Source organism: Cupressus sempervirens, unplaced genomic scaffold (assembly GCF_028749045.1).
Source record: "Cupressus sempervirens isolate cs-2001-9-10 unplaced genomic scaffold, ASM2874904v1 CseChr00s100002_03, whole genome shotgun sequence".
NCBI classification, from domain to species: domain Eukaryota; kingdom Viridiplantae; phylum Streptophyta; class Pinopsida; order Cupressales; family Cupressaceae; genus Cupressus; species Cupressus sempervirens.
The window spans coordinates 2,285,065-2,305,217 of NW_028322207.1; the positions used below are offsets into that span (position 1 = coordinate 2,285,065).

At 32.1% G+C, this 20,153-nt stretch overlaps 1 pseudogene; it reads left to right on the forward strand.

Moving 5' to 3' along the window:
- Nucleotides 1-381: 381 nt before the first annotated feature.
- Nucleotides 382-18,640, forward strand: LOC149527828 (chromatin remodeling protein DDM1-like; annotated as a pseudogene).
- Nucleotides 18,641-20,153: the final 1,513 nt, after the last annotated feature.

Here is a 20,153-nt window from a genome sequence, read left to right on the forward strand (position 1 = left end):
CATTATTATTGTGTTTTCAAGTGTGGTTATTTGTTGGGGGCTAGGAAATCTCTTTTGGGGATTCTCCTGCCTTGCACTGCGTCAATAAGGAAAGCATTGATGTCAAAACCCTGGTGGATTCTGAAAAGGAGAAGGATGAAGAGGTAAAAGCCCTTGTCATAAAAGATCATAATCCAAATAAAGCGAACCAAAGGAAATGATGGGTCAAGAGGGTTTAAATAATGAGAATTAGTTACATCTAAAGGTGACCTAAGATGTTACAACTACTTATGAGAAAAGGTCAAATGATGAGACAAAAGATGAAAGTCGTATCTCCAAAAGTCTAAGTTTCTCCAGGTCGACTCATGGCTCTACAATGAACTTTTTGTTTTCAAGAAAAAGATGGGAGAAATCCAAAAAGAACTGAATGATGAAAAAATGAAGAGAGTCAAGCTGGAGAATCAAGTCGGGAATATCCCTGGAAACTTGAAGGCCTATGAAATGGAACTTCGCCAACTGGTAAAAGATAGTGGGCAAAGAATGGAGATGGTGACTTCTAGTTTATGTGTGATTGCTGCTAGTTTAGGTAAAATGAGCAATGAGGAGATTTTGTCCCCTGTTGTTGTTGTTGTTGTCATGATTCCGAGTGGCCGTAGTAAAAGAACAAGACAAAGCACGAAGAAAGTTACTAGTGAGGCTCTTGGCACTGCTACGGAAGACATCCTACAGGGTACAGTGGAAGCTGGCAAGGAATTAGCAAAGGTTATTAAAGAACTTATCTAGTTGTTGGTTCTAGTCTCTAGCAAGGTAGTTGTTCCTTGTTTTTCTGCTTTTTAATTTTGTTTCCAACTTTGTTTTGTTGTTTACTTTAGGTTCCAAAGCCTTGTAAAACCTGGTTTGTTGTTATTTTTTGAGAACTTAGGTTCCAAGTCCTTTTAAAATCTGGGGTTCTTTAACGTATATTTTTCTAGTTGTTGTAAGGGGTTTCGAGTCCCCTCAAAACCTTTTTTTGCCTTAATCTAAAACATCACGGTGGAGATATCATTTTGTAATTGTCATTCACCACAAACTCTTGGTTTAATTAATGTTAATGAAAGTCCACAACAAAACAAAATGATATGAAAGGTTGCAAGAGATAGGTAAACAACATATTAGATGTCGTTCAAAAGCATTCTTTATTGAAAGATAGGTTGCATAAATTGATGACAGTTTCGATAGAGTTATCTGGCCACCCTTAAACATCACACATTAAGGAGAAAATTAAGTTTGGAAATAATAAGTCAACTTTGAATATTTAACATTTTTAGTCTTAGAGTGAAGCTTATTATGTGACGTTTAAACTGTCCCTAGTTATCCTATTGAATTCATGTCAAAGAATCCCCAAAAAAACTCATATAAACCATCTTAAAAAGAACTAAAGAAACATTTCTAAACTTTATTTGAAGTTGCCACAAATGAAACCTCTGTCTAGATCATACTTCAAATAATTCAGATTGAATAATTATCTTCTGATTCTAAAATCTCAGCTGAAAATAGTCAACATCATATTAGATAATAAAACAAAATCGTAAATAAAATAAGATCTTTACATAAAAATATTGGAAATCGTAGAATGTCAATTTACATGCTTTCCCATTCAAAAGAGGCGCAAGCAACTCATAAAACAGAGCTGTCATCCCAAATTTGAAACCTCTATTTGTCGCATCGGAGGAAAAGATAAAACTTCTAATTTGTTTGCGTAACATTCACATTTAAGTTTTTTAATATGCTTTTCATATTGCTTATATTTAATGGCACTTTAAAATTAAATTTTGAATGGAGAATCAATAAAACTGCATTTACACTTCAAACAAAGAAGAATTAGCGTGAATCTGAGAACTACAAATGTGCATTCACATTGTAGGAATCTCCATTCATACGGTAGAAGTTTGCTTTTTACTCCATTTCCCTGTGATGTTTCTTTACTAAAATTTAGACGCTAGAAGTTTTAGATGGGTTGTGTTTTTATTATTAAAATAAGAAGATAAATATATTTTATTTTTTCTAAATTTTGTAGATGTATATGATTATTCGTAGTTTAGCTTTCCATTTTCATTTATATATTGTAAAACTTTGAAATAAAATGGTTAGAATAATTTGAATATATATTTTATTTACATTACACATTTATGTAAAATGACAATAAATTATTTATGGTGTACTAACCTAATGTATTTTCGAGCATACATATCTATAAATAATAGATTGTGCAATCAGTGCTTGTCTCTAGTTCAATTTCTCTCTTATCATTGACCAATAAAATATTAAAAAATTCTAAACAAGCAACTCGTGGGTGAGGAGGATTAAGAAGTCCCTATAAATTTCATTCAAAGAACATGTCTCCATCGCTAACTCTTCCTCTTGATCTCCTGCACCCTCAACGACCACCACCTAGACTACATAATGATTAGTCTTGTATTAGTAGAGGAACCTCTCCCTCTAAGCTTGCAAAGAGGAACAAAAAAACCATCTACAATTCGGATTTTTTTTATCATCAACAAGTGGTCTACTTAAACAATAGGATTTCAACATATGACTTATAGTCTTTCAACCAACAATGACTAGATTGCACATCAAATTTATGTTACAAATAAGAAGGTAAAGTATCAAGATTTTTTTGGAAAATTTGTGGAAAAACCCTTCATGTGGATTGTTAGAGTAATAATATATTGCCTTATAAGCAAGAGCCTACAACACAATGGTAACTTGTGAGCCTCTCATGTGGGACGTGTTGGGTTTGAATTCACTTAACACATAAAAATAATTAATTATAATAAATAATAACAATTAATCTAGGCTTCAATCATTTACTGATAAAAAAAAAAAAAAAATATTGCCTTATTAAATTAAATCATTTTGATTTAATTATTAAGTCATTTATTTATTTATTTTATCGGTGAACGGCCAAAGATTATTACGTCACTTATTATCTCTAATTTACTTAAGTTAAACTTTAGGCATATAATAATTAATTATTTTATTAATTATTATCATGCAACCTAGGTTTTACCCGTTAGGGTTTTGATCTCCTTTTATAAGGATTGATCTCTTTGTAATTTTATTGATTCACTTTTGATAATAGCAATTTCTCTTTTTACTCATCAAGAATGTCTCATCTTTGGATAGAGAATTCTAGCCTCCATAACTTTTTCTTCTCTCTTTCTGTGATAGGTGTTTGCATGCAGGTAATTCTTGGAAGCTGTGGGGTTGATTTTTCATCAACTTCAACATGGTATCAGAGCTCCAGATCTTCATGCCCCTGTTCTATTATTGAAAGATTTGACATCAATTTTTAGATCTGTGGCTTTCAGAGGATTTTTTTTTATTGAATTTGGGGGCTCACTGATTTTCAATGCACTTTGAGCCCAAACGGACATCACTGTTGAGCTCATAGCACCCAAAAACCCCTATTTTCATATAAAATTTGTCGAATTTGGACACAAGTGGAATCTAAGGTAAAATAAATTTGCTCCCAGGTTTAGCACATTTCCCAAGGCGATAATTTTTTTATTTTTTTGCATGTTTCCCTAGGTTGTACTTTTGGCACGCTTCTTGATGCGATGATTTTGTGCTTTTTTGTACAAAAATCTAGATTTTTTGGGCACATGTTCATCAAGATAATTTTGGTATAGAGTTGACACGCTTCTCGAGGTAATTTTTAGTAATGATGGACACACTTTTCGAGCTATTTTGGCATGGATCCTGAGGCAGTGATTTTTTTTCTTTTCAAGCATTTTTTTTGGACCTACATGTGGCTTTTTGGCCATAACTTGCTCATCCAGACTCCATTTTTTGCAAACGAGATATTGCTAGAAAGTTGATTCTTAGCCCATTGTGATGGTGTAGTTTATTTAGATTTTTGATGCTGTTTGGTAGGCTATTTTGGCTATCAAAGTCAAAAGTTCTATTTTACACTTCGAGAGACATATTTTCAGACATTCTATTTTCCAAATTCTGGTCCAAGCACATCCCATTCAGTTTTTTGTTTTTCTAAATTTTGATGGATCTCTTGGTTGTTTCAGGTCTGAGGATCAATTTTATTATTTCAGATGATTTTTCATAGGTTATACTATCTATTATATCAACCTTATGTCTCTTTTGATTTTTGTTGACATCCTTTTGTAATATTTCTGCAAATGCACTAAGATAAAGTGTCACTCTATTGCATTTTGGGATCTTGCGCATCTTTGTGTTTTGTTATACTAGCACTACATTATAAAGTGACTTGGGAGGTTTTATGTTGGCCATATTCACCATATTCCTTTGTCAAGTGAGTGTTCCATCCACAACATTATTCTCATGATGTGTCGATGACACGTGCCATTATAGGTGTTTGTACTTCTTTTGCACTCTCGATATTCCTGGTTCTTCTTTCTGCAAGAGATATTGCATTTAGTTTTAGTGTTCATGTCTTACCTCTCAACATTATAGGGGTGTTATGTTGGTTCTAATATTTTCTTGGTTTGATAGAGTGAGCTATGTATTTAGTAATTGATCCCATGTACTAAGTGATTGCAGTGGCTAGATACTTATGCATTTCGGTAAGATGGATCATTTACCATATAGACATTCTTTCATTCCTATTTTTGGAGGCCATGAAGATAACTTCCATCTTCGATTGATCAACTCTTCAGACTTACTCTTCTCTACTTAGTCATGTTCCATATAGTGGAGGTTCTTTAGATCAACAGTTTGACAGTGTTTGTAGTTTCATGCTTTAGTGGTGTTCTTCATGATCATCCTTTTGTTCCTATCTTCTGGAACATTCTTTCCATCTCTTTTTGGAGTAGGGGTTTTCACTTTTTTTTTTTCTCTATTTCTCCTCTTTACAAAGATTTGGTTGTGTTTGGGTACCTCATCGGGCCTTATTATTGGGACCCAAATTTGCTTTCAGTAGTAGTTTCTAGGTTTTTAGCTACTCCCTAAGTTTATCTTAAGGGGGGTGTTATAGTAATAATATATTTCCTTAATAATTAAATCATTTTGATTTTATTATTAAGTCACTTATTATCTCTAATTTACTTAAGCTAAACTTTAGACATATAATAATTAATTATTTTATTAATTATTATCAGGCAACCTAGGTTTTAGGGTTTTGATCTCCTTTTATACGAATTGATCTCTTTGTAGTTTTATTTATTCACTTTTGATAATAACAATTTCTATTTTTTCTCATCAAGAATGTCTCATCTTTGGATCTGGAAATTCCAACCTCCATAGCTTTTCCTTCTCTCTTTCTATGACAAGGTTTGCATGTAGGTGATTCTTGGAAGCTGTGGGGTTGATCTTTCATCAAATTCAACATGGATTTCTTAAACTAAAAATCTCCTCATCTCTATGCTATGAGTGTGAGGATTATGTACCCTCAAAGAAAAAACCTTGTAAACCTCATCCCTTCAATTGAACATAGCTCATCAAACACATAGGGTTGTGCCTTGGTGATGCACATCAAGCTAACATAGGCAACCAAATCCCTTGGAAAGGTAACATATGTCCTAAGTACCTAATGAAACCATTTTCCCTAGTTAGATTTGTCCCAAAGAAAATGCCTTGTCAATTATTTTATGAGTACTATATCTATGGTGTGTTGTTCTAACAAAGAAGGAGAAGCTTGGAAGAGAAAGGCATGGTTTCTGAAAAATGAAACTTTACCATGACCAATTTGTTTCATACACAAGATTGCAACTAAGTGGGAATCAACAATAGGGATTTTTCTATATCATTGGGTTTCATACCACTAATTTTTGGGTCTCAAGGCTAGGTGGAAAATGTCATGACACTTCAAAGCTTGTTTAATATTCTTCTCCTTACTAAAAATGAGGAATGAATGAACTACAAAGTACATACTTTGACTAACTACATTTTTTTTAGAATGATGGTGCTACAAACTAACTTTTGATAGAGAATAAGAAAAAACATCAAGAAAAGTCTATGGATGATTTACAAGAATTTAAGAACTAAACTATAGAGCCCTATGCATAGTAAGAATGAATGAGTCCCACTGAATATTATTATAGGCTTGAAATACAATTTTTTATTTTATTTTATGGAAATAGATTTATACTTTAATGTTAAACTTATTCAATACCATTCTAAATTGCAATTATGTTGTTTAACATTACATGTATCTTAAGCTTTGATACAATTTTATTTTGGATAAATAATGAGCAAGAAAAAACTTTACGAATTTATATTGCCAATATTTTAGAATAGTCTCATAGGAGTGATTGAGAACTTGGTCATTTATCTCCAATTGTAAATCAACTTAATATTGTCAACTTTGAGTGTGAATTTTACTCTCAAGTTACTATTTGTATGACTTATAAACATGGTAAGATAGGCTTTATTCCCATGTCTATCCAAGAGAGTGAGATCAGTCTAAGATAAATTACCTAGAACACATGAAAGAAAATCTTGATTAACATATGACAATTTTTTCAAATCCATATCAACCTTGTAATTGATATTGATTTTTGTTCCTAAAAATAAAGCAATTTAAAAAAATTCCTTTGGAAACTCCCTTGAATATTTTTTAGAAAGAGGGGTGAATGCTTATGATTAGAAGTTATGACCGATGAGGTCATAAATTGGGGACCTTATCACCAACATAAACAATCAACAAGAACACCCCGATTTGAACTTTAGTGACAACAATAATGTAACACCACATGTAAACCATTATATTATTCCACTACCAACAACTCTATCTCAAATCCTATTTGGAAAAAGTTTGGCTTTATTTGAGTCCCTCTAGGGTCATCCACACGAAAGATTTAGGGTTGTTGGCATAAATTTACCGAATAGAGTTATTAAAGAGGCTCATTAAAGGATCAACACAAAAATGAATAACTAAGCTCCAAGGTGATATTGTTAAATGAAATAGAAAAATGGAAGCAAATTTGGTGGTTGCAAGTGTACAAAATGTAGGTAGTGTGAGTAATTGCATCAAACTACCAAGAAATCCATTCAAAAAAATTTCCAAGAATGTGGCATCAAATTCCCATTAAAAATGTGTAAGTGTTAACTATGCTAGAGAGTATAAAGGCATTGGGAATAATCCAAATTTTGTCAATCATAGGTCATTTGATTTTGAAAGTAATATGAAATTCAGATTGAAGAGTGTCAAAAATCAAACAAATTGACAAGGGATCCACTCGAAGAGAATAATGTGTTAGAGAAAAAGGTTAATTTCATTTCATTAATTAAATTACCTTTTCTCTCTTCTTAAGATTTCACTTTATGCACCTTTTACATTCTCATTTAATAATTAATTAGTAATTACTAAATAGTATTTACGTTCTAGATTACCCTTTTCAGGTTTCGATCTCCTACTATAAGGATAGATCCACTAGTAAATTTTGACCCATTTTCTGACGAAAATTGGTCAAAATTTCAACCCATGTTGGTTGAATTTGTGACCAAGTGGTGTGTCATAAATTTTCTCGTCAATTTTTTGACGAAACCTCAAATTGGTCAAAATTTTGACCAAATACTTGGTCAAAATGGATCACATTTGGTATGACCATTATTGGTGGCCATTGGTCAAAATTTCTACCAATCTTGGTTGAAATGCTAGCCAAGATTGGTTTAAATTTGGACCAAGTTTGGTAAAAAATGCCACATTAAATTTTATTTTTTTAAAAAACAAATAAAAAAATATATATAATATTTAGTAAAAATTTTGACCAAGTTTGGTCAAAAAATTGACTAGTTGGCATCCTTGATCGACCAAGATGCCAAACCCATGACAACGTCCTTGTCGATGACTTGGTCCAAAATTCGACCAAGTTTGGTCAAAATTTGACCAAGTCATACTAGCAGTGGTCAAATTTTTGACCAACCTACTTTATTTGGAAAAAAATGAAAATTGGATTGAAGTTGATTCTAGAAAAAGTGATATTTGTCCTTGATATGGAGCCCCCTATGGATGTCACTGGACTTAACTCTTTCTTGGACACATTGGGTACTTCTAGAAGTTCATTAAGAACTTTGCATAAAAATTTTGACCAATAGGTGGAGGCCCTACTATTCTAAGGACAAACATCTGCCACATCCCAATATTTACCAATAGATAAGCCCCCCCACCCCACAGACTTCCCATCTACAGAGCATTGAGTTTGGGTGGCCCTGCTATTAGATTATTCCCCTACTATCTTAATTGTTTTCTTTCATCAATCCATTTTGCCTTGCTAACCAATTCTTTCTCCCCATAGCCCCCCATTCTAATATAGGGTATATTTTAGGAGTGGGGGGCAATAATCTATTTGGGGTCGACCTAGAACTATAAATCACAGTAGGTCTGGTGCCTCCACCCTGGCTCTCATGAGCCTTAGCCTTACCTTACTTTTACAATAATTTGTTTGGGGGTGTGATAAAATAATAGGTCCCTAGCCCTATAATTTTTAGGTATTGGCAGAAATGCAAAGTTCTTAATGAACTAGAAGTACCCAATGTGTCCAAAAAAGAGTTAAGTCTAATGACATCCGTTGGGGGCTCCATATCAAAGACAAATCTCACTTTTTTTGGAATCATCTTCAATCCAATAATCTTGCAGAAAATGATTTTCTCACTTAAGAAATTATTATGCCAACTCCAGTTTCAGATGGTTAAGCCAAATTCACAATATTGCGGGAGTTATTTAGTTTTCAATGGTTATATATTTATTTTCTTTTCATATATTTTGTATTTGTTTGGCACATACTTGCATGATATCTGGTCGAGTATATCTACTTTAGATTTGCAGTAGAAAGATTGATTTATGGGTGAGTATGGAAGACTTATATGCTTACACCCAGCCATACAAATCCATCACCTGCTAGAAGGCCTTTCTAGTAGGACATAGAGTTTAAGAAGCAAGTAGTTCATACTTAAACTATTTGAATGAAGTTGCATCATATTAGCAAATGGAATTGAATAAAGTAGTGTATGTTTGGCACAGTTCAATTTAATGTTGATCATTTTGATAGGAATTTATGGAGTTTGGTAATTGCATCAGATACATCATTCTAAACCAAAAGTTGACCTTTTTCCTGTCATTTCATGACGTAAGCAATTTTATTGCATTCTAACATTATTTTAGTCACAAGGAGTTTAAATGTCATAATTTATCTCTCTTATATTTAGTTTGCACGACAACTGTTTGTATTAATGTCTACCTACATATTTACATAGTGTGGATCATCTATATGCATTCAAAAGTAAAAAACAATTGCATCTGCAATATGGTTCTTTACATAGACATCTTAGTAACAATTTGAGAGCATTTAAAACACATTTGACATCAACTCAAGAAATAATTAACATACTAAAACATTGAAACAACATGTACAAAGATTATTTGCAATGTATTTAATGAAGTTCCTTGAGTCTCTAATTCTGAGGCTGAATTTGGCAAGGGATCTTTCAGTCATATAAGTGTGTGATCTTGCCAGCCTGTAGGCTAAAGAGAACATGCAATACTTCCCCATCACATGGGGATTCATTGTCCTCTAAATCAACATGCAGATCACTTCCAGACTTTCCCTATTAAGAGGAAGTAAAATGATATTTCAATTAGGATAAAATAATCTTGATCAATATTTTAGTTCAAACATCAAAAACAAAAAATCTTTGAGCTTTAGAGTAAGATACAACCATAGGATAATAAACAACAAACTACATCCATTTTCAGAAGATTATATTTTCTCAATACACTCAGAACAATATTAAGGATTCACAACATTTAAGCACATGTCTACGAACTCCAAAGTAGGAGCAGAAATACCATGCAAATTAAAAAACCAAGTTTAAACTTACCATGAGGAAAAGAAGTCCAATTAGAATGTTGCACCCATGTGTTCACAGTAAACAATAATAAGTTAATCACAATATTGGCACAAAAATGAATTGTACTTGATTCCCCAAATCAGACATGTACAAAATTCATATGAACATAATCATTTAATAATATTGAATCAAAATTAATATATATCTTGAGATAAACCACATGGGATTCCACATTTCTAGATGAACTAGACAATACACAAGTAAAGACTAATAAAATTTCCAAAAAAATTAGTTTTCAGCAAAAAAGAGGTTTCAACAAGAAGGAGTGCCCTCCTCATATAATTTGGGTTTCCTCTCTTAAACAATAATTCTAGACTTAAACATCTATCAACACCTCCATCACCTTACACCCTCCAAGATCTTTATCAACACCATATCCCCATAAGCTTCCAAAAGTCTTAACTCTTAGCCAACTAAGTGATTTCAACTATTAATAGGTTCTACATACTATGGTGGGCTTCAAAACACCAATACAAACTCTTACTATGAGACTCTCCCTTATAACTTACCTTGGAATGTATGGTAAGAACTCAAACTCTTTAAAACATATATCAATACTAAAAATAGAATCAGATATCCATTATTGAATTCTTTCAAATTCAAAAACCTTAGGTTCTAACTAGTTCCTCAAGGCATATCACTTGAAAACCCTAATATATGCTATTTGGCATACAACCCTCACTCAAGCTTGACCTAGTCTATGCTTGACCTCCTCGACCAAGATGGCTATCTTGAGGAAACTCTAAACTTTATCATCAAAATGCCAATGGACATGTTTCCTCAATGTGCAAATTACATAAGAATATGGAGTTGGGATTATTTACAGAAAGTCTTCTTTTTGAGATGGATCTAAGAATACCATAACTTATTTTCTTTTGTCAAACTTGAATGTAGAAATAGGTAGGTTTAACAAAGCTCATACAAAGAGGTGATTGATGAATGATATATAAATTAAAAGATACATACAAATTGAAGAATGTAAGGTGTTTGAGTGAACAAGGAAATGGTAGAATCATCCCACCAAGTTTATTATAAGGAAAATCAAATTAGTAAATATAATAAAAAATTCCTAATAGGGAGGAATGATAGTGGTTGATGTTTCTATATGCTAAGTGATGTGAGAAAACAAAGTTGGCATGGGCTTTGCAGTAATTTGAGAAATCACATGTGTTAATAGAGATCACGCTATTGGCATGATTGTCATAGGATATGCCAAACCAGTTGTGCAATAGTTTGTTCCATTTACCATTGTACTCATTAAGATGGTCTCATTGAAGGTAACTTTGAAGAGAAGAAAATTATGGGATGTAGGGGAAGGAAATCTATTGGAGGATAATGGATTAGATACAAGATGAGGGAAGAAGAGAATAAAAACTGATGATGAGCATAAATGAGATGGAGATGACCATAGGGAAGTATGCAATTTATTTTTTGGTGAAAAATGCTCTTCTTAATGTTCATGCCTTGTTTTAAGATACAAACAAAGTGGGTTTTTTGAAAATGCTTTACAAGGTTTTAATCAAATGCAACTAGTTGAAGCAAAGCCAAACTCCTCAACCTATACAAGTGTTCTTCCAACCTATGTTCAAATCAGAGCTTCAAAAAATGTAGTCATCCATCAAAACATAATAAAATGTGGAATATATTCAGATATCATAGTGGGAAGTGAGCTTAAAGTGTAGAATCATGCACAAAGCATGTGGATTATTTGATGAAATTCTTCAACAAAATGTACTCTTGTGGACTTTGACGAATGCAAAATATGCACAAATTGCATTTTTTCAAAACACATTGGCAATATTTAAGCAAATGCCAACCTACTCCCAACTTTGTTGGATTGGAAGCTCTAGAAAAAGGAATAAACTCCATCATGACAAGTTTGTAAGAATATTTCTCTAAGATGTCAAATTTTGCAACACCCTAATAGACATGTATGCAAAATGTGAAATGATACACAAGTCATGTGAAATATTTGAAAAACATTTCCAGAGGGATGTGGTTTCATGGAATTCAATGATTGTAGGATATGTATAGAATGGATTCATTGAAAAGGATATAGAAACCTTTCATTGAATGCTATTAGCGGATGTCATCTTATACTTTACAACCTTTGTGAGCATTCTAATAGCCTATGCAAAATGGAAGCTTTAAAATTGGATATGAACCTCCATCAAAGCACAATCAAAAGTGTATTCCTGTCAGATGTTGTAACTACAAATTCCCTAATAAACATGTATGTAAAAAGTGGAAGAAAACTCAAAGCACACAAAATGCTTAACAAACTTCCTTAAAGAGATGCCATCAAACTCAAAGCAAGTGAAATGTTTGACAAACTTCCTTAAAGAGATGTCATCTCATGGACTACCATTGTTGCAAGATATGCACAAAATGGGCCATAGAAAATATTGTTTACAGATGTTAACGCAAGCTTCAGAACCTTCACCAACATCTTACCTACTAGCTAAAGATAAGATCTTTCAAGTATGGATACACAAAGATTCATTGAAAAAATAGATTTATTTAAAAATGGTGTAGTTACTAATGCCTTGATAAGCGTGTATGCAAAATGTGGAAACATACACATGACATGTGAACTTTTTTACTAAAAATACCTCAACAAGATGTCATATCATGGAATGCCATGGTTACAAGAAATGGACAAAATAGGTTTTGTAATAATGCTCCCAAACTCTTTGAAAAATGAAGCACTCTAGAACATATCCTGACCATGTCAACTTCACACCTATTTTGTTTGCATGCAACCATGCAGGTTTAGTGGATGAGGGCTATATATACTTCAATAGCATGAGTAACTCCTATTGCATTGTGTTGAAAACCAATCACTATGTGTTCTTGTGTTCTTGGTCAACATTCTCAGTAGAGCTCACAATCTTGAGCAAACTTTGAATTTTATCATCAAAGTACCTATTAAACTTGCAACAATTATGTGGATATAATTCCTTAGTATTTTCATATTACATAAGAAAAAAACAAGTAGTAGGAAATAAAATGACATTTAGAGAGCCTCTAGTGTGGCTAAATAAGCCAGAGTTCGTAAGCGTAGATGAGTTGGTTTGAGTTGTTGGTTTTGCTTTCCATAGATTCTAAATTTGATCCTCTTCTAGATGGACTACTTATGAGCTATGCCTTTCTGAACCCCAACTTACCAATATGCAAGATCAAAATAAAATAGATTGAATCATTAGATTGAACCTCATATGCTCTACATATAGAAAAAGAGAAAAAAAATCCACCACCACCAGAAACAAACTCAGGCTAAAAATTTAACTCAAACCTACATCGTAATTCACATTTGTAGTATCCTCTAGTGAGAAATGTTTAACACAAATGTTCTCTTCTCATGACTCGGGTTAAATATTAATGCTTGGTTTTATCAAACTACAATTTCCACAATATATTTGTTGGTTAGATGGAGAGAAGAATTTATTGTAACCAATTACATTGAATGACAACCATATATTGTGTATAAAGAATTGAATTTGAATGACTATTTTTTTCTGACCTTAGAGTTATGGAAAGTAAGGTGCCATCCAAGTAGTGGTTGCTTCAAAAGTGCTATTCATATAAGGTAGAAAATTCAAAAACATATATTGCTCTCTTACAAATCCTTTCTAATAAAATAGAACCGATCAGAGAAAATTTTGTAACTTTATCACCCACTCTTCCTGCTATGATTATACTAATGCCACAATTTCTATTTATTTTCCAATTACTAGTTAAATGTACAATGGCTATTATTAAAAAATTATCAATTAGAACATGTACTACATAATTATTTCAATTTGTTTAGTATTATCATATATTAAAATTACATCAGATCCTAGCAAAATTGCTTTTAAGTGTAACTTGCACCATTTTTATACTTCTAGTAGAGGATTGTTGTGTTACACCATAATGAAGAAAAACTATATGAAAACAACAAGCAACATCTTCAAACGAGATACAAAATTTGTCTAAAGTGTACATTAAAGATCTTTGTTTAAAATAATAATATTATTAATTTTAGTTAATATTAAACGCCCCTTACCATAAACACATTAATATAGTTAACTTTACACTGTTGTAGATTTAAAAGAGATGTACAGATTAAAAACCAATCAGACAAAATCCATTGGAATATTTCTTTGTATTTTTGTTAGCAGGAATGGCTCAAGTGAATACTCAGGCATCTTGCTCTTCTACCAGAGCTTTACCAACTAGAAATTTTTGTGTCGACTCAGGTACCAATTTTAGAGTACAGAAGAAATGTATGGTCATCAATGGTAGAGGCATTACTGTGTTTAGGATTTGGTCTTTGGAAGATCTATTAAATTTTTTGGCTTAAACAATACACCAGTTTATGACTTGTTCAAATTGTACCTTCTAAAATTCTACTAAAGATTTTGACTTGGATAGAACACTCTAAGTTTTTGACAGATCTTCATTATCATACAATCTCTCATTCTTATTCCTCTTTGTCCAAAACACTATTAAAGATTACAACTTAGATAGCACAACTTAAGCTTCAATTGAGCTCTCTTTTATGATACTTGTTCACATTCACTCTCCTCTTTGTCAAAAATAGATTTTGAGTATTCAAAATAAATGGGAAGCATTTAGACACCCAAACAAATCTAGGAAGTCCATTTTTTCCATCTTAATATTGTCCCCCCTCCCTAATAAAAAAATTGCAAAAATAGATGTAAAATAGAATGAGAAAATTTATAGAGGCTGTAGTTTTTAGAATGATGGGTCATTGCAGAAGTCATCATTTTCCATTTTTGGCAATGCGAATGGAAATATCTTGTAGTACAAGCATTTAGTATGTTTCATAAATGATTCTTCATCATTTTCTTGGGTATTTAGAAATGAAGTGGCCCATCCTTAATTGACTAAACTAGCAAGGATGATAGGGCATTACATATAAAATGGAATGGTAGCAACAATAATGCTCGAGAACAACTTCTTATACCTCTACATTGGAACAAAAGAAGGATGGGCCAACTAGAGAGGAAGCATCAAAGCCCACGACCCTGGGTGAGTAGTGATTAATTAAATAATGTTTCCTTCAACCATCTAAATCATGAGTATATATTGATGAATGCCCAAGCCATTACAATTTAGGAAATTAGGGGAAGTGATAGGTAGTGATTTGTATTTGATAATTGATGAAAACTGAATTATATTTCATGAGCTTCATTTTGTAATGCAGTAATTGGAATGATATTCATTGGGAGTTGTGAACATAGACATATATGATATCATTGATAGTTTTATATAAATATTTTTCAACTATCAATTGGCATTTAATATTTATATTTGGCATTTGATGTTGATCAATATCAAGTATCATACAATGAATTTATTTAGTTTTATAATTTTGCATTTTTCTCTTTCTTTTTTTGTAAAAAAAATGCATATATACACATACATGTTCCCATATGCACCCAAACCCTTGAAAAAATTATCACACCCAAGTACCGGGTTCGTGCACCTGCACCTGCACCCATCCCAATCCCCAAATCAGAACCAGTAACTCAACATATTTATAATAAGAGAAGCATCTAGATACTCACAAAGATCAATGACATGTACAAACATATTATATATGTGTGTTTGTGCTTATAATTTTACTTTATTCATGGATTTATCTTTTAATATAGCTACTGATCTTATAAATCTTTATCTCTACTCTTAATTTGGCTAAGATTCCTTAATTTTGTTTCAAATTGTTGTTAGGTCATTTGATGACTAAATACTCATTGAATACTGACTATGTATTAATGATCTAATCTACTGGATACAATCACAAGGATGAGGTTCCCCATTGTGACCCCACTAGTTCAAAGCTTTTGTCAAAAGCAATTATTGACCAAAAAAATATTTTTTGTTATTTGGGTTCTTGTTGCTAAGGCTATTGTTTAATTATATTTTTGATCGAGATCTCTCCCCTATGCATTTAACTACCAATATTTCTCTCAAATGAATGAATGACCTTGTAGTAGAAAATATTTTACTTACAAAAGTGATTGTAGGTAAATGTTTTCATGAAAACATAACCATTTTTTCCCTTATTATCTTCTAATGGTACATTGTGTAACTTAGAGAAGCCTATAATAAATTGGTGCAACTATATTGATATGATGACTTGAGTAATCAATAAAAGCAACAAGAGTATCAGGGATTTTGATTCTATTTATTGATATAATGATCTAGTGGCTCATTCATTTGTTGGGCTTTCAAAATATATCTAGTCTTGTTTCATTGATATGATCATCATCGTACAAATCAATTTTATAGTCTTACCATGTCGTAGCAAGAAGGATAACAATCTTATTGGCTATCTAAACTTGCCACTTTAAGTGAGAATAGATCTTCACTCCTTTTTTAATTGGGTGTGTTATTTTCGTAGAATAGGGCTCAATTTTTATTGTCAACTATTCAACCCCATCATCAAGAGTATGTTTTTGTGGGTTGTTTTGGTTGCATGATGAAGGATTTGTGACATGCCTCTAAATGAAAATATACCTTACTACTCACACATGTATTATTGCATTGCATGTTATGCCATATTGTTTCCAGAATATGTCCAATCTTGCCATTGAAGTGATGATCTTGTCATAAAAATCAAATTTTATTTTGTAAATGTAACCATCTCATGGAAAAAGGAATAACAATCTCTTTTGCTATGTATCAATGCAGTTTATATGAAAAGATATACTTGTTGTTTAGCTAGATGTGTTACTTTCATAGAATATGGTTCATGTTTTACAATGAAAAATACTTTCACATCCTATAGAGCTTATTGTTGTTGGGTTTGCTTTGGTGATTGCAATGGAGGATATATGACGTCTGCAAAGAAAATATACCTTCTACTTATACATTGCATTGCTGGATGACATGTTAACTTTTTGCTTTGTTTCCAAGTTTAATCTATCTAGATTGAATATAAATGGAACAACACAGAAATACATTGATGAAAAAAGAAGGGTCCAAGTGTGTTTCCTTTTATCTCTATTTGATAAAATGATAATGTTTCCCATTTGTTAAATATAACTCAGTGTTGTTATATTAAATGTTGCAACTGGTTTCTAGGTAATCTGAAAGCTTCATGCAATTCTTAGACCCTTTCTTTTGAGAAGAAGATGTGGAGAAAGATCTTCCTTTGAAAAAGGAAATAATATTATATGCATTAATGACTAAAACACAGAAAGAAATCCAAGATCATCTAATAAAGAAGACTCTTATTCCATATCTACATGATAAGTTAGTAAATGGTGAGAACAACTCATGGAATTCTATCTATAATTACTCACATGGTTAATATGTTCATACAGGCACATAACGCTTAGCCCAGTAAAGATTCTTAGTTCTTATTATGGTGTGTTTGGAAGGACTTATTGGATGAATTAATTAAAGTTTTCTGGGCATTTAGTAGAAAATATAACAAGTCAGATTTTCTACAGGTACAAGAGCTCATAAAGCCACTTTGGACAATATAATGATTCAAATGCACAAGAATTTCAATCATCCCAATCTACTGTAGTCACAAATTGAGATTTCTTGTATGCTTTTATCATGATTTAATGAAAAAAACTTATGTTCATAGTTTTTTGAGATAAAATCATAAAACCTAATTGGACTTTCTTCTCTTCTTAGTTGACTATCCTCCAGTAAATGAATTGATGGAACAATGTGGTAGATTTCAGCTTCTAGACAGGCTTCTAAAACATTTGAAAGCTAGAGGACATAAGGTAAGGATAGGTTCTTGTATTTTGGTCATCAATGTTCATATCAAAATTAAATTCTATGTTGTTATACTGATTTTGAATATGTGGACAAGTTCTTGTATTTTCTCAATGGACTAGAGTTCTAGACCTACTAGAGTACTGTTTAAGTGAAATGGACCACAAAATGTGTTGCATTGATGGATGAGTTAAATTAACTGATAGACGAAGATAGGTTATTCTCCAACTGATGGAATTTATTTTAATTGTACACATTAAGTGAAACTACAACCTATGACTATTTGATAGAAAAGTTAATCACTTTTTGAATGAAGCATCTTGATTTTTTGAATAAATCCATTTACTTAGTGCTTCTCACTACTAGACATCATTTTGGTTAAAATGCTAATTGTGACTTCACTTACAAGCTTTTATATGGCAGTTGAATGTAATGGTGGTTTAATTTGATAATTCAGATCAACAAATTCAATAGTCCAGGAAGTAATCTTCACATTTTTTTTCTAAACATCCATGTCGGTGGGCTTGGAATAAATCTTGCCTCAACAGACACTTGTATTATCTATGACAGTGACTGGGTAAGAAATTGTAATTGCAAAAAAATATTATTTATATGCACTTGTTTGGGTATTCAAGTTTTCTATGTTATGTTTTATGTCATTTTGGATATGAAGCTTTAACTGGTATTTGACATCTTTGCAGAATCCACAAATGGATTTGCAAGCAATGGATCGATGCCATAGGATTGGGAAAACCAAACCTATGCATGTTTATAGGGTTTGTACAACTCACTCTGCTGAGGTAACGTCTTCTTTTTACTAGGCTCTAAAATAATCCTACAAATAGGTGATGGTCACTAATGTTTGTGGTTGGTGAAAAATAGTGTTAGATAACGTGTTGTTTAGTTGGGACTTGAAACATTCTTGCCAACAAATCAAGTCATTGATGTTTTTGTGGTTGATGAAAAATAGTGTCAGATGCTTAAAGTTGCTTCTAGCAAGTTGAAGTTGGAGCATGTTTTGATTGAGAAAGGTTGATTTTTCCAGGACTAGACTATTCATAGTTTCTTTAAGGTATGTATCTAGATATTGCTAGCTTGGTTTTACAACTAGAATTTAATGTTACTATTTACATAAACAGGGTCACCTGAACCTTTTGACTTTTGAGATTCAGTAGAGCTATAATATTACTTAGTCTTTACTTTTAATTTGTACATAGTCAGGATAGGTGATCTCATTGTTTCTTGCATTTTTGCAATTTGAAAGTATGTTATGCACAATTACACTTTGGATATTCGATGATACTTGGTTCTCTTATCTATTTGTCTATGCGTGAACCTTCAACTAAGATCATAGAACCAAATTATTGGAATATCAAAGTTTTTGAGCTATCAAAGGAGCCAATAGATTCACTCTATTAGATTTTGGGTCTAGGTGTTATCTCAATGTGGCAGACTTTTAAGACATGAATTAAATGAAACATTATTTTCCATTTACCAATCGAGTGTTGGCATTTTAGACAAACAATTCTAGGTTGGGCCATATGCATATGTGGCTAAATGGAAAATCTAAAGATTATCGTAATATTTAGTCTCATTATTTATTTTTTTGAGTTCATTTCCCTTACCCCCCTTCCAATGTAATAGATACAAGGATGAGTTTTGGACATCAATTGAATGGCTATAACACTCTTGAGAAATTGATAAATTGATCCTAATGGTATGAAGTATGTTAGAGCATATGATATTGATAAGTTTTTATTACTCATAGTCTATCATATCTTATAATGTATGAGAGTTAATTTTTAATGTCATCCATGCCTTCTATCCATGCATTAAATTACCAACCACTTTTGCTGTGTAAAGTAGTGACTATAATAGTTATGCTCATTGGCATCACCAGACTAGAAAGAATAAAGGAGAATGGAGAAAAGAGATGTTACTCGACAAATGAACCTCCAAATGCTCAAAAATCTGTCAAAGAAGAATAAAATATGGAGGAATGTAGCACAATATTTCTTTTGAAGAATGAAAATTTGCTCATACCTATCCCTATTTTTATCTATCGTTATCACTATAGTTGTGTTGATTAAGCTATTGGGGAACTCTATGTGGTTCTTTATGTTATGGCTATGAACTCGTTACAAAATCAATTAAGAACTCAAACCCACTACCAAATTAACTACAAAGGCAAACCATCTAGAAAAAATTGGTATACGAATTAAACAAACATAATGAAACAAATGAGGAAGAGATTAGAAAGAGTAATAAGTCAGCCAATAATTACTCAAATGCCAGAGAATATTGAGAAAAAAAATTTGACATGCTTTTTTCAATAAATGATTATAGATGAACAATAACCCTAACACTAGGAGAGCACATTCCATCATTTTACAGGGTTAAAACTTTTAAAACTGGACCCTTGTTTTTTTTTTCAAGATAAGGGTCAAAGTTGAACAAAGCCCCTATAATAGTAAAATTCATAGGACATTTTACAAGATTTGAACTCCTAAATTTTGACAATTTCATTTTTTCCAAAGTAAGAGTATGGCAGAACAAACATAAAT